This window comes from Puma concolor, chromosome E4 (assembly GCF_028749965.1).
Source record: "Puma concolor isolate L17-30 chromosome E4, mPumCon1.1.hap2, whole genome shotgun sequence".
NCBI classification, from domain to species: Eukaryota; Metazoa; Chordata; class Mammalia; order Carnivora; family Felidae; genus Puma; species Puma concolor.
In genome coordinates, this window is record NC_141683.1 from 5,859,544 (window position 1) to 5,872,043 (window position 12,500).

At 73.0% G+C, this 12,500-nt stretch overlaps 4 non-coding genes across 4 annotated transcripts; all 4 read right to left on the minus strand.

Moving 5' to 3' along the window:
• Positions 1-1,995: 1,995 nt before the first annotated feature.
• On the minus strand, positions 1,996-2,066 carry TRNAG-GCC (transfer RNA glycine (anticodon GCC)). The gene has a single exon. It is a non-coding gene; the product is annotated as a tRNA-Gly (tRNA).
• Positions 2,067-3,615: 1,549 nt separating this feature from the next.
• On the minus strand, positions 3,616-3,698 carry TRNAL-CAG (transfer RNA leucine (anticodon CAG)). The gene has a single exon. It is a non-coding gene; the product is annotated as a tRNA-Leu (tRNA).
• A 4,160-nt stretch (positions 3,699-7,858) lies between these two features.
• On the minus strand, positions 7,859-7,929 carry TRNAG-GCC (transfer RNA glycine (anticodon GCC)). Its single transcript has one exon. It is a non-coding gene; the product is annotated as a tRNA-Gly (tRNA).
• A 1,545-nt stretch (positions 7,930-9,474) lies between these two features.
• On the minus strand, positions 9,475-9,557 carry TRNAL-CAG (transfer RNA leucine (anticodon CAG)). Its single transcript has one exon. It is a non-coding gene; the product is annotated as a tRNA-Leu (tRNA).
• Positions 9,558-12,500: the final 2,943 nt, after the last annotated feature.

Sequence of the window (12,500 nt, forward strand, 5' to 3'; positions counted from 1 at the left end):
CCGAGCCTTTTGGCCTGGCTGGCCCACCGGAGGCCCTCGGCATCGCCTCTCCCCTTCGCACTTCCCCCCCCCCCCCACGTCCCCCGCCCCGTGCACGCGCTCGCCTGGCACCTTGGCTTCCACAGCCCGAGACGCGAGTGGCCGGGGCGGCCTCTGTCCCCCGCCGGGACCACCAGTGTGCGCAGGCGCCCCTGCCCCCCGAGTGTGCTCGGACCCCCACCGCCCCCTCCGGTGGCGCTCCTAGCTGGCCACGCTGACGAGCCATCCTGTCCTCCCTCCTGAGGTGCCCGCGGTGGCGGTGCCGGGCGCGTGGGTCAGGTGAGCCACGCGCAGCCCTGAGTCCCGTCACCTGGCCGAGCAGCCCCCCTCGGGCCTGGAACCTCTCGGGCGGCTTCCCTGCCCCACGCGGGGCGGGAGCGCCACGACCTGGCTGGCTGCGTCTCTCCCCGGCGACGGAGAGCGGACCCCAGGGGCACGCCGGTCTTGGGCGCCGATGCGAGCGCAGAGTCCGACCGCTGTGCCCGGGAGGTGGAGGAGGGAAGAGGCATCCGGGCACGGCCCGGACCACCCCCCCCCCCCGGGGCACTGGAGGTGAGACAGGGGTGAGGTGCCGTGGGAGCCACGGGGGAAGACAACCCAGCAGCCAGGCAGGTGGGTGCCGGTCGAGGCACCCCGGGGGACTGGGCGCACTTGTCGCCAACTCGTCATTCCAATTGCAGGACACGTCGGTCCCTTCCATCCTTGGGCAAAGGGGCCGGCGTGTTACCCAGTGGTCCCTTTCGCCACCTCCGCGCCCCACCCCACACCCCCGATGAGCGGCGTCCTCCACCACCCCTCCCACTCACGCACACTTTTCCCAGTTGCACTTTGCACAGTTTCCCATCCCGCCTCGCCCTGTGCCTCGCCATGATAGGCGCCGTCCGTCCCTCTGTCCACCCCTGTCTGTATCCGTCCTCTTCTGCGGATGCCTCCCAAGGTCCATCGCACACCTCAGTCTCCTTCCCGCCCCAACTTGGACACCCCTGTCCGCCGGGGATTTGTTCTGTGATCAGAGGTGTCCCCTCTCGAGGCCAAGCGGTCAGCCGGTGCGCCGCGCACACCTGCCGGGGCACACTCGCTTCAACCGCACAAGCCCCCTGCAGCGGTGCGGAGGAGCCGCGGCGGCCGTGGGTCTCCGGGTGCTTCCCGTGCCCACGGGAAGTTTCCTCGGAGTCCTTGCTTTTGCGTGTGTGTGTGCGTGTGGGTGTGTGTGGAGGGGTGGAGGGGTGGAGGTCGGGGTGGGAGAGGGATGGAGGACGGTGGTGGACTTTGGTGCCGTGGGTGGCTCTAGCGGTGGAAGAGGAAGCCGCGTTGGCACGGTAGCGCGGCGGCGAAGCGGGTCGCAGAGAATCAAGGGCCTGCGCGACCATGACGTTAGGCACGCTGGGGTCTTGCGGGTGCGGGTGCCGGTGCCACCTGGAGTCTGTGAGCGACCCTCGCGGACGATGGGCTGTATAGCGCACCTAGGCGTGGCAGCTTGGTTTCTGCCGGTTGTGCAAAAGGGGAGGATTTCTGGAGTGTGGGTAGAGTGAGCCAGAGCGTGCGTGTGTGTGTGTGTGTGTGTGTGTGTGTCGGGGAGGGGGGGCTGGTGGGAGGGGCGGCGGTGCGAGGGAAGGGGAGGAGCGTGCGGGTGGCAGCGCGAGTTGGTGCGTGGATGCGTTCCTTGCAGTGAATCGGGAGACTGGAGCGAGGCGAGCGTCGTTAAAGAGAAGAAGGGCAAGGCAGGTGTGTGGGCGGGCGCGGATGGGCCCTTGGCTCCCGGGCGGGCGGAGTTCTGTCCCCAGGGCGAGCGAGCCAGGGAGGAGGAAGGGGTTGTGCGGCAGGGGCGGGGACGGGATGGGGCGTGGGCGGGCCCCCAGAGAGGAGCAGAGGTGGCTTTGGCCAGGTGCTCTGAAGGTGGGAGAGAGGAAGCGTAGCGCGCAGTTGGCGCTGCGGGGCCAAAAGGGGATGGCGCGTTGCATGGGCCGGGAATCGAACCCGGGCCTCCCGCGTGGCAGGCGAGAATTCTACCACTGAACCACCCATGCACCCACGGACGTGGTCCACAGAGGGCTTCCCCAGCGGCGCCGGCCGCCTCCGTTGCCGGTCCCCGCCAGTAGTGAGCGTGAGCGTGAGCGTGAGCGTGAGCGTCTGCTCCGTGGGAGCAGGAGGCGGGCGGTCTGCAAGACAGGCTCCAGGCACGCGGAGAGCCAGCCCCTGGGGCGCGGCGCGGCGCGGCACGGACGTCCGGGCAGAGGAAGGCACGGAGGCGGACTGGGCTCATCCCGTGCTTTGTCCCTCGTCCAGGGCCGCCTCCACAGCCTGCCCGTGTCCGCAGAGGCAGCCAGGAGCCGGACCCAGCCCGGCCAGCGCCCGAACCCCAAACAGCCGGAGCCATCTGTGGCAGGTGCAGGCAGGCGAGGGACCTTGCCTTCAGCTACTCCCAGCCCCGAGCCAGAGTCCGTTTGGCGGATGGTTTTCTCGCGCGTGCAGTGTGTGTCCTGGAGGACGGGGTGGGGAACGGACCTCTCGTGTGTGGAGCCATGGGGCCGGGGGCTGGGGGCGGGGGCGGGGGGCGGGGCGGGTGGGCTGTGTGTCTTTGTGTGTGTGTGTGTGTGTGTGTGTGTGTGTGTGTGTGTGTGTGGGTGGGTGTGTGTTTGCGCTGGCGCCGGCGTCTGTCGGAGTTAGAGGCCAGGTAGCGCCGCCTGCGCCTCTGAGTGCGTCTCGGGCCAAGAGAGCAAAGGCCTGAGCGCGCTGGCAGGCGCCTCTCCCTAGGGGTCCGGCTCGGTGCCTTGACAGGTTGGGAGGCAGGAGGGCGGTCTTGGATCCGGGAGGAACGCTGGGGCGGAGTGGCCGGCCGGCGGCCTCCCCGAGCCAGGAGATGCGCTGTGGCGCCCGGCTGGATGGCCTGGGGGTCTAGGGCTTCCGCTCACTGCTCCCTGCAGCCACCTTCCCGGCTTGGACTCGTGAGCCAGGCCCCCAGAAGGGAGGGGTCCGCGCCGCCGGCTGGCCAGCAGACGGCTGGGCTGTATGGCTCCCGGGAGGCAGACAGGCAGGCAGGTAGGTGTGGCCAGGGGAAGGCCCCTAGGTGGAGAATCGTGTGGGCCGCCTCGGGAGGGTGTGGAGAGAATGGACTAGGGCCGGGGGGAAAGCACGGGGTGACGGTGGGGTGGGTGCGTGTTGCCGGTGGCGGCGGAAGCGGACGGCTGGCTGGAAGAGCCAGGCGCTGTCCAGCGGCCCCAAGTGGGAGCGGGAAGCGCGGGGAGCTTTGCAGCCTGGGCTGGTTCGCGAGTGCCGGGGTGAGGAGGGCAGGGGCGGGAATAGACGAGAAGGAGGACCAAAGAGCCTCCAGAAAGCAGCGGGTGCGAAGTCAGCGAAGCCTGCGGGTGTGGGAAAGGCGCTCGAGTCGCCGGGCAGTGCGTGTGTGTGTGCGCGCGCGCGCGCGCGCGCTCAGAGCCCGAGGCGGCGAGGGTGGAGGGGCTGGAGCTCGGTCCCGGGCAGCGTGTGCTCGGGTGCGAGGCGGGCCGCGGCCGCGAGAGGGTGTGGTCCAGTCCCGGGTGGCGTGGCTGCTGTGTGGGGCGGGCCAAAAGGTGGGCGTGTCAGGAGTGGGATTCGAACCCACGCCTCCAGGGGAGACTGCGACCTGAACGCAGCGCCTTAGACCGCTCGGCCATCCTGACGGCGGGTGTGGGCGCGTCGCCGCTGGCCTGGCTGGGACGCGGCGCTAACGCTGGCGTCCTTGGCCGTCATGGCGCCCGGCTGGCGGCTGTGTGGGTGCGCAAGGGGCGAGACACGCGCGGCTGCCCCGGAGGAGCACGGCCAGCCGCCTCGCCGCCGCCGCCGCCGCCGCCGCCGCCGCCGCCGCCGCCAGCGCGGCTCCCGTCGCTGTCGCACCCCCACCCCCAGCTCCCTGCAGGCCCCGTCCAGCGTCGGCGCCCCTTGCCCTGCTCCCCACCCCGCCTTCCTCGCCCTCGCCCTCGCAGCCCCGCTTGCCGTCTGGGGCCTTTTCTCCCGGCGCGATGCCCGCCTGGCAGACGAGAGAGAGGCAGCGCTCGTTGGGAGTACTGAGCGCCGTCCGGGTCCGTGTGTGGGCCCCGGGTCCGGGCGGACTCCGAGTCGGGGCTGGGGGCTGCCGTGCGGGAGAGGGGACCGAAGCGGGGCTGGGGTCGGGTGGGGCGTGGCCCGTGCCGTGCCGGGCGCCTGTGCAGGGCAGGGCGTCGAGCGAGGGCAGGCAGGGGCAGGCGTGGGGAGGCAGCCGGAGAGGGGTCGGGCGCCCGGGTGGCCGGCCGCCGCCGTCCTCGTTAGTATAGTGGTGAGTATCCCCGCCTGTCACGCGGGAGACCGGGGTTCGATTCCCCGACGGGGAGGCAAGACGCCCTTTTTGGTGGCCTGCGCAGCTCTGGGTCCCGCCTCTTGCTCCCGAGGGGCAGGGGCGCTTCTTCTCGGCCGTCCGTCGTCCGGCCGGCGGCGCGTGCCCGGCCTGCCCACCGTCCACCGGCCCCAGCCCTTTGCGTGGCTCGAGGCCGGACGCTGGGTCGCCACCGCGCAGCCGGGGCCTCGTGTGGTCCCCGCGGCAGCCACGGCGAGCTCCTCGGCGACGTGCCGCCCAGCCGCCCAGCCGCGCAGGCGCCGTGGGTGTCGCTCGGGTGGGAGGCAGATGGGTCCGGTCCCGTCTGGATGCGGGAGGTGGTGTGGCCTGCGCCCGCCCCCTCTGCTCCTTCCCGCGCCGGGCCGGGCCGGGCCGGGCCGGGCCGCTAGCTTCGGGCCGCGGAGGACGCGGAAGACGCCGGGCCGGGGACGTGGCGGGGCTCCCCAGCCGGCCTCCGAGGGCCCGAGAGCGGCCAGGCGGCCAGAGCGCCCTCCAGAGGCGGGCGGCGGTGGGCGCCAGGCGCGGGGCGCGGGGCGCGGGGCGCAGGGCGGGCGGGCGTACCCGGCGACCGGCCGGCGCAGCTGAGTCGGAGGGGCGAGGCTGGGGCGCCGGGCGGCCGGAGCCCGTGGTGGCCGGAGCCCGTGGTGGCCGGGCAGAGCTGCGGCCGGGCGGGACGTCGGGGCAGGGCTGCGCCGGGCGGCGGCGGCAGCAGCAGCGGCGAGCGAGCGCCAAGGCGAGAAGGCGCCGGAGCGCACCCTGGGCCGGCCGCGTCCGGCCGGCCCGGGCCGTACAGCGTTGGTGGTATAGTGGTGAGCATAGCTGCCTTCCAAGCAGTTGACCCGGGTTCGATTCCCGGCCAACGCAGCCGCCCGACCTTTTGCGCCGCTCCGGGGCCCTCCTGGCCAGACCCGCCGGGCGCTGGCAGTGGGGGACGGCGAGCCGGCCCGCTGGGCGCTGGGCGCTGGGCACGTGGCCCCAGGCGGCGTGCGGGTGCGAGGGCGGCGGGCGCGCAGCGTTTTGCGGGTGCTGCCAGCGGGCCGGGTGGACTGCGTGGGGCCCGCGGGCGGCTGGACGTGCAGAGGCAGGGGCCTCGGGGCCCAAGCGCAGCCGCGTGGGTGGAATGGAGGCGCTGGGTCCAGGGGGTGCAGGCCAGGCGCGCAGCCTGTCGCTCCCTGGTGGTCTAGTGGTTAGGATTCGGCGCTCTCACCGCCGCGGCCCGGGTTCGATTCCCGGTCAGGGAAGCCTTTCTTCTTCCTCTGGCCCTCCGGGGCCTCCCCTCCCGGCCGGCCGAGCCGAGCCCCCCACCGTCCCGTCCCCAGTGCACCCGCACCACCCCCTTTTAGCCCACGCCAGCACGCCCGGCCAGAGCTGGCTAGCTTGTCGCGGGCCCCGCCGCCACGATGGACGGGTGCACACAAGGCCACCTGCCACGCCCCGACGGGCAGCCCCAAGTCTCGCCCTGCCACCTCGGCCCGTCCGAGCCTTTTGGCCTGGCTGGCCCACCGGAGGCCCTCGGCATCGCCTCTCCCCTTCGCACTTCCCCCCCCCCCCCACGTCCCCCGCCCCGTGCACGCGCTCGCCTGGCACCTTGGCTTCCACAGCCCGAGACGCGAGTGGCCGGGGCGGCCTCTGTCCCCCGCCGGGACCACCAGTGTGCGCAGGCGCCCCTGCCCCCCGAGTGTGCTCGGACCCCCACCGCCCCCTCCGGTGGCGCTCCTAGCTGGCCACGCTGACGAGCCATCCTGTCCTCCCTCCTGAGGTGCCCGCGGTGGCGGTGCCGGGCGCGTGGGTCAGGTGAGCCACGCGCAGCCCTGAGTCCCGTCACCTGGCCGAGCAGCCCCCCTCGGGCCTGGAACCTCTCGGGCGGCTTCCCTGCCCCACGCGGGGCGGGAGCGCCACGACCTGGCTGGCTGCGTCTCTCCCCGGCGACGGAGAGCGGACCCCAGGGGCACGCCGGTCTTGGGCGCCGATGCGAGCGCAGAGTCCGACCGCTGTGCCCGGGAGGTGGAGGAGGGAAGAGGCATCCGGGCACGGCCCGGACCACCCCCCCCCCCCGGGGCACTGGAGGTGAGACAGGGGTGAGGTGCCGTGGGAGCCACGGGGGAAGACAACCCAGCAGCCAGGCAGGTGGGTGCCGGTCGAGGCACCCCGGGGGACTGGGCGCACTTGTCGCCAACTCGTCATTCCAATTGCAGGACACGTCGGTCCCTTCCATCCTTGGGCAAAGGGGCCGGCGTGTTACCCAGTGGTCCCTTTCGCCACCTCCGCGCCCCACCCCACACCCCCGATGAGCGGCGTCCTCCACCACCCCTCCCACTCACGCACACTTTTCCCAGTTGCACTTTGCACAGTTTCCCATCCCGCCTCGCCCTGTGCCTCGCCATGATAGGCGCCGTCCGTCCCTCTGTCCACCCCTGTCTGTATCCGTCCTCTTCTGCGGATGCCTCCCAAGGTCCATCGCACACCTCAGTCTCCTTCCCGCCCCAACTTGGACACCCCTGTCCGCCGGGGATTTGTTCTGTGATCAGAGGTGTCCCCTCTCGAGGCCAAGCGGTCAGCCGGTGCGCCGCGCACACCTGCCGGGGCACACTCGCTTCAACCGCACAAGCCCCCTGCAGCGGTGCGGAGGAGCCGCGGCGGCCGTGGGTCTCCGGGTGCTTCCCGTGCCCACGGGAAGTTTCCTCGGAGTCCTTGCTTTTGCGTGTGTGTGTGCGTGTGGGTGTGTGTGGAGGGGTGGAGGGGTGGAGGTCGGGGTGGGAGAGGGATGGAGGACGGTGGTGGACTTTGGTGCCGTGGGTGGCTCTAGCGGTGGAAGAGGAAGCCGCGTTGGCACGGTAGCGCGGCGGCGAAGCGGGTCGCAGAGAATCAAGGGCCTGCGCGACCATGACGTTAGGCACGCTGGGGTCTTGCGGGTGCGGGTGCCGGTGCCACCTGGAGTCTGTGAGCGACCCTCGCGGACGATGGGCTGTATAGCGCACCTAGGCGTGGCAGCTTGGTTTCTGCCGGTTGTGCAAAAGGGGAGGATTTCTGGAGTGTGGGTAGAGTGAGCCAGAGCGTGCGTGTGTGTGTGTGTGTGTGTGTGTGTGTCGGGGAGGGGGGGCTGGTGGGAGGGGCGGCGGTGCGAGGGAAGGGGAGGAGCGTGCGGGTGGCAGCGCGAGTTGGTGCGTGGATGCGTTCCTTGCAGTGAATCGGGAGACTGGAGCGAGGCGAGCGTCGTTAAAGAGAAGAAGGGCAAGGCAGGTGTGTGGGCGGGCGCGGATGGGCCCTTGGCTCCCGGGCGGGCGGAGTTCTGTCCCCAGGGCGAGCGAGCCAGGGAGGAGGAAGGGGTTGTGCGGCAGGGGCGGGGACGGGATGGGGCGTGGGCGGGCCCCCAGAGAGGAGCAGAGGTGGCTTTGGCCAGGTGCTCTGAAGGTGGGAGAGAGGAAGCGTAGCGCGCAGTTGGCGCTGCGGGGCCAAAAGGGGATGGCGCGTTGCATGGGCCGGGAATCGAACCCGGGCCTCCCGCGTGGCAGGCGAGAATTCTACCACTGAACCACCCATGCACCCACGGACGTGGTCCACAGAGGGCTTCCCCAGCGGCGCCGGCCGCCTCCGTTGCCGGTCCCCGCCAGTAGTGAGCGTGAGCGTGAGCGTGAGCGTGAGCGTCTGCTCCGTGGGAGCAGGAGGCGGGCGGTCTGCAAGACAGGCTCCAGGCACGCGGAGAGCCAGCCCCTGGGGCGCGGCGCGGCGCGGCACGGACGTCCGGGCAGAGGAAGGCACGGAGGCGGACTGGGCTCATCCCGTGCTTTGTCCCTCGTCCAGGGCCGCCTCCACAGCCTGCCCGTGTCCGCAGAGGCAGCCAGGAGCCGGACCCAGCCCGGCCAGCGCCCGAACCCCAAACAGCCGGAGCCATCTGTGGCAGGTGCAGGCAGGCGAGGGACCTTGCCTTCAGCTACTCCCAGCCCCGAGCCAGAGTCCATTTGGCGGATGGTTTTCTCGCGCGTGCAGTGTGTGTCCTGGAGGACGGGGTGGGGAACGGACCTCTCGTGTGTGGAGCCATGGGGCCGGGGGCTGGGGGCGGGGGCGGGGGGCGGGGCGGGTGGGCTGTGTGTCTTTGTGTGTGTGTGTGTGTGTGTGTGTGTGTGTGTGTGTGGGTGGGTGTGTGTTTGCGCTGGCGCCGGCGTCTGTCGGAGTTAGAGGCCAGGTAGCGCCGCCTGCGCCTCTGAGTGCGTCTCGGGCCAAGAGAGCAAAGGCCTGAGCGCGCTGGCAGGCGCCTCTCCCTAGGGGTCCGGCTCGGTGCCTTGACAGGTTGGGAGGCAGGAGGGCGGTCTTGGATCCGGGAGGAACGCTGGGGCGGAGTGGCCGGCCGGCGGCCTCCCCGAGCCAGGAGATGCGCTGTGGCGCCCGGCTGGATGGCCTGGGGGTCTAGGGCTTCCGCTCACTGCTCCCTGCAGCCACCTTCCCGGCTTGGACTCGTGAGCCAGGCCCCCAGAAGGGAGGGGTCCGCGCCGCCGGCTGGCCAGCAGACGGCTGGGCTGTATGGCTCCCGGGAGGCAGACAGGCAGGCAGGTAGGTGTGGCCAGGGGAAGGCCCCTAGGTGGAGAATCGTGTGGGCCGCCTCGGGAGGGTGTGGAGAGAATGGACTAGGGCCGGGGGGAAAGCACGGGGTGACGGTGGGGTGGGTGCGTGTTGCCGGTGGCGGCGGAAGCGGACGGCTGGCTGGAAGAGCCAGGCGCTGTCCAGCGGCCCCAAGTGGGAGCGGGAAGCGCGGGGAGCTTTGCAGCCTGGGCTGGTTCGCGAGTGCCGGGGTGAGGAGGGCAGGGGCGGGAATAGACGAGAAGGAGGACCAAAGAGCCTCCAGAAAGCAGCGGGTGCGAAGTCAGCGAAGCCTGCGGGTGTGGGAAAGGCGCTCGAGTCGCCGGGCAGTGCGTGTGTGTGTGCGCGCGCGCGCGCGCGCGCGCTCAGAGCCCGAGGCGGCGAGGGTGGAGGGGCTGGAGCTCGGTCCCGGGCAGCGTGTGCTCGGGTGCGAGGCGGGCCGCGGCCGCGAGAGGGTGTGGTCCAGTCCCGGGTGGCGTGGCTGCTGTGTGGGGCGGGCCAAAAGGTGGGCGTGTCAGGAGTGGGATTCGAACCCACGCCTCCAGGGGAGACTGCGACCTGAACGCAGCGCCTTAGACCGCTCGGCCATCCTGACGGCGGGTGTGGGCGCGTCGCCGCTGGCCTGGCTGGGACGCGGCGCTAACGCTGGCGTCCTTGGCCGTCATGGCGCCCGGCTGGCGGCTGTGTGGGTGCGCAAGGGGCGAGACACGCGCGGCTGCCCCGGAGGAGCACGGCCAGCCGCCTCGCCGCCGCCGCCGCCGCCGCCGCCGCCGCCGCCGCCGCCAGCGCGGCTCCCGTCGCTGTCGCACCCCCACCCCCAGCTCCCTGCAGGCCCCGTCCAGCGTCGGCGCCCCTTGCCCTGCTCCCCACCCCGCCTTCCTCGCCCTCGCCCTCGCAGCCCCGCTTGCCGTCTGGGGCCTTTTCTCCCGGCGCGATGCCCGCCTGGCAGACGAGAGAGAGGCAGCGCTCGTTGGGAGTACTGAGCGCCGTCCGGGTCCGTGTGTGGGCCCCGGGTCCGGGCGGACTCCGAGTCGGGGCTGGGGGCTGCCGTGCGGGAGAGGGGACCGAAGCGGGGCTGGGGTCGGGTGGGGCGTGGCCCGTGCCGTGCCGGGCGCCTGTGCAGGGCAGGGCGTCGAGCGAGGGCAGGCAGGGGCAGGCGTGGGGAGGCAGCCGGAGAGGGGTCGGGCGCCCGGGTGGCCGGCCGCCGCCGTCCTCGTTAGTATAGTGGTGAGTATCCCCGCCTGTCACGCGGGAGACCGGGGTTCGATTCCCCGACGGGGAGGCAAGACGCCCTTTTTGGTGGCCTGCGCAGCTCTGGGTCCCGCCTCTTGCTCCCGAGGGGCAGGGGCGCTTCTTCTCGGCCGTCCGTCGTCCGGCCGGCGGCGCGTGCCCGGCCTGCCCACCGTCCACCGGCCCCAGCCCTTTGCGTGGCTCGAGGCCGGACGCTGGGTCGCCACCGCGCAGCCGGGGCCTCGTGTGGTCCCCGCGGCAGCCACGGCGAGCTCCTCGGCGACGTGCCGCCCAGCCGCCCAGCCGCGCAGGCGCCGTGGGTGTCGCTCGGGTGGGAGGCAGATGGGTCCGGTCCCGTCTGGATGCGGGAGGTGGTGTGGCCTGCGCCCGCCCCCTCTGCTCCTTCCCGCGCCGGGCCGGGCCGGGCCGGGCCGGGCCGCTAGCTTCGGGCCGCGGAGGACGCGGAAGACGCCGGGCCGGGGACGTGGCGGGGCTCCCCAGCCGGCCTCCGAGGGCCCGAGAGCGGCCAGGCGGCCAGAGCGCCCTCCAGAGGCGGGCGGCGGTGGGCGCCAGGCGCGGGGCGCGGGGCGCGGGGCGCAGGGCGGGCGGGCGTACCCGGCGACCGGCCGGCGCAGCTGAGTCGGAGGGGCGAGGCTGGGGCGCCGGGCGGCCGGAGCCCGTGGTGGCCGGAGCCCGTGGTGGCCGGGCAGAGCTGCGGCCGGGCGGGACGTCGGGGCAGGGCTGCGCCGGGCGGCGGCGGCAGCAGCAGCGGCGAGCGAGCGCCAAGGCGAGAAGGCGCCGGAGCGCACCCTGGGCCGGCCGCGTCCGGCCGGCCCGGGCCGTACAGCGTTGGTGGTATAGTGGTGAGCATAGCTGCCTTCCAAGCAGTTGACCCGGGTTCGATTCCCGGCCAACGCAGCCGCCCGACCTTTTGCGCCGCTCCGGGGCCCTCCTGGCCAGACCCGCCGGGCGCTGGCAGTGGGGGACGGCGAGCCGGCCCGCTGGGCGCTGGGCGCTGGGCACGTGGCCCCAGGCGGCGTGCGGGTGCGAGGGCGGCGGGCGCGCAGCGTTTTGCGGGTGCTGCCAGCGGGCCGGGTGGACTGCGTGGGGCCCGCGGGCGGCTGGACGTGCAGAGGCAGGGGCCTCGGGGCCCAAGCGCAGCCGCGTGGGTGGAATGGAGGCGCTGGGTCCAGGGGGTGCAGGCCAGGCGCGCAGCCTGTCGCTCCCTGGTGGTCTAGTGGTTAGGATTCGGCGCTCTCACCGCCGCGGCCCGGGTTCGATTCCCGGTCAGGGAAGCCTTTCTTCTTCCTCTGGCCCTCCGGGGCCTCCCCTCCCGGCCGGCCGAGCCGAGCCCCCCACCGTCCCGTCCCCAGTGCACCCGCACCACCCCCTTTTAGCCCACGCCAGCACGCCCGGCCAGAGCTGGCTAGCTTGTCGCGGGCCCCGCCGCCACGATGGACGGGTGCACACAAGGCCACCTGCCACGCCCCGACGGGCAGCCCCAAGTCTCGCCCTGCCACCTCGGCCCGTCCGAGCCTTTTGGCCTGGCTGGCCCACCGGAGGCCCTCGGCATCGCCTCTCCCCTTCGCACTTCCCCCCCCCCCCCACGTCCCCCGCCCCGTGCACGCGCTCGCCTGGCACCTTGGCTTCCACAGCCCGAGACGCGAGTGGCCGGGGCGGCCTCTGTCCCCCGCCGGGACCACCAGTGTGCGCAGGCGCCCCTGCCCCCCGAGTGTGCTCGGACCCCCACCGCCCCCTCCGGTGGCGCTCCTAGCTGGCCACGCTGACGAGCCATCCTGTCCTCCCTCCTGAGGTGCCCGCGGTGGCGGTGCCGGGCGCGTGGGTCAGGTGAGCCACGCGCAGCCCTGAGTCCCGTCACCTGGCCGAGCAGCCCCCCTCGGGCCTGGAACCTCTCGGGCGGCTTCCCTGCCCCACGCGGGGCGGGAGCGCCACGACCTGGCTGGCTGCGTCTCTCCCCGGCGACGGAGAGCGGACCCCAGGGGCACGCCGGTCTTGGGCGCCGATGCGAGCGCAGAGTCCGACCGCTGTGCCCGGGAGGTGGAGGAGGGAAGAGGCATCCGGGCACGGCCCGGACCACCCCCCCCCCCCGGGGCACTGGAGGTGAGACAGGGGTGAGGTGCCGTGGGAGCCACGGGGGAAGACAACCCAGCAGCCAGGCAGGTGGGTGCCGGTCGAGGCACCCCGGGGGACTGGGCGCACTTGTCGCCAACTCGTCATTCCAATTGCAGGACACGTCGGTCCCTTCCATCCTTGGGCAAAGGGGCCGGCGTGTTACCCAGTGGTCCCT